Source organism: Oryzias melastigma, linkage group LG2 (assembly GCF_002922805.2).
Source record: "Oryzias melastigma strain HK-1 linkage group LG2, ASM292280v2, whole genome shotgun sequence".
Taxonomy (NCBI): Eukaryota; Metazoa; Chordata; class Actinopteri; order Beloniformes; family Adrianichthyidae; genus Oryzias; species Oryzias melastigma.
In genome coordinates, this window is record NC_050513.1 from 17,969,568 (window position 1) to 17,971,866 (window position 2,299).

A 2,299-nucleotide genomic window follows, 5' to 3' on the forward strand; every position below is an offset into this window, starting at 1 on the left:
TATTTAAAAAAATAAAGGCATCTTGATAGAGCAATTTATTTGGAAAACTCAACTGAAAAGTTGAAAGAATAACATTGAAAAAAAATAAAACCATTTGTCTGCATTTATGAATTGTTTTGTATCAATGGTAACACAAAGAAACATGAATAAATATTGTACTTCAAAATAAAAGCATCTGATACTTATCTTAAAAATGACCTTTTATTTTGAAAACACAAATACAAAGTTTAAAGAGGAAAAATTGAAGCTATTTATTTTTAAAAAGTAACACAAATGAACATAGTTAAATAGCAAATTTTCAAAATAAAACCACCTGGTTTTTTAAACTTTTATTTTGAAAAATCAGAGTAAATTGAAAACACTACTCTAAAATTGAAAAATGTACTCTTCTATTTTTTGCTTCAGTGGAAATAATATAACATAGTTCAGATGCAGACTTCAAAATAAAAGCAGCTGCTACTTATCTGAAAAGGACTTTATTTTGAAAAGTTAGAGTAGCTTTGAAAATATAACTTTAAAATAAAAAATGTCACTGTTTCATTTTTTTATTCAGTGGTAACAAAGTAACATAGTTCAATGGCAGACTTCAAAATAAAAGCATCTGCTACTTATCAAGAAAAAGGCTGTTTTTTTTTTAATCACACCAGAGGATCTAATTGGAACATTTGTTATAGTTGTGGGTTCTCCTACTTCAGAGTTGACATATGATTATGAAAAATTGTGTATCTATATATTATATTTTAAACAAAAAAATAAACAAATAAAAGCAAATCGATTTTAAGAAATTGGGAGTCCCAGACCATCCCAGACCCGCTCCTTCTTTTCACAGCGGAGATGAGATGCTCTGGATTTACGGCACACACCGGGTGTCAGCATGACCGGACTGGTTTGAAAATAACACCGCGCTGGAGCAGAGGTGGCCGCGAGCTCCGAGCATGACGCCACTCTCATGAAGTTATACAACGAGATGAGGGTCACGTAACCCAATCCCCCACCGTTCCCATTTGGACAAGTTGTTGCCAACAGGTTGGCAGCTGCATGCTGGGAAAAAAAAACAGGAAACTTTCACGTTTATCAGCAACTTTTCAGCTCTGATTGATGCGGTAAAAACAACATAACCATTAAAGCGAGATCTGAGGGAAAACAGTTCAACAGGCAGTCAGCGAAAACACACTTTGAACCATGGGAAATTCCAGCATTTTCATGACGTTTGGCAGGAGTCTGGAGGTTTTTTGTTCTCCCCTGATGAACAATTTAGTCTGTCAGGGCCCTTCTCATGACAGGAATGAAGAAAATAATTTGCTTTCCCAAATGAAGGAAATAACGACCTGTCAGAAATTGGATGCCAAAAGAAACTCAAGGGCTGTGCTGCTAAGCCTGGGATCTGGTTGGTGGTCACGTTTCTCAAAAACCACCTCCTCCATGCGTAAAAACTTTTTTTCTATTGATAAATCCAAGATTTTTCAAAATGTCTTGTTTCCATTGGGCAAATTTATTACTCCAAATCCAATTTGCACAACTTTATAGTCGATGAAAACGCAGCTAGTGAGGGTTTGAAGAAGCTAGCTGCTTTTAGATGCTATAAGATTAGGCTAAAATCAAGATTTTCTGTAAAACGTCAACTTTTTGAAACGCAAAATCGTGTGACGTTTGTGAAACAGAACAAGGAAAGTTGGTGAAAAAAAAAAGAAAAAGGTCCATAGAAAGAAATGAGAGGTACACGGTGCTCCGTCAAAATGTTTATTTGGATGTTTTTGTGATTATGCTAACATGTAGCGGTGTCGGACTGTGTTTTTTGCTTCTTATGCGTTACTAACACGGTTGGGCGTTAGCATAGTCACAGTAACGTTTGTTTTTGAGGTAAATCTATGCTAACAAAGTTGAAAGTTACAGGAATGGTGAATATGCTAACGTGGCTATCATGTAGCGATGTTGCACTTTATTATTTATGTGTTAACAAGGTTGAGATTAGCATAGTCACAGTAACTTTTTTTTGAGGTATAGTTTTTTTTTTTACTATGCTAATGAAGTTGAAAGTTACAGGAATGATGAATATGCTAACATTGCTAATGTGGCTATCATGTAGCGATGCTGCACTTTATTTTCTATGTGTTAACAACATTGAGCGTTAGCATAGTCACAGTAACGTTTGTTTTTCAGGTGTATGTTTGTCTTTTTACTAGGCTAACAAAGTTGAAAGTTACAGGTATAGTGAATATGCTAATGTGGCTAACATGTAGCAATGTCGCGTTAGCATAGTCACAGTAATGTTTGTCTGAGTGGTATCAGTCTGTTTTTT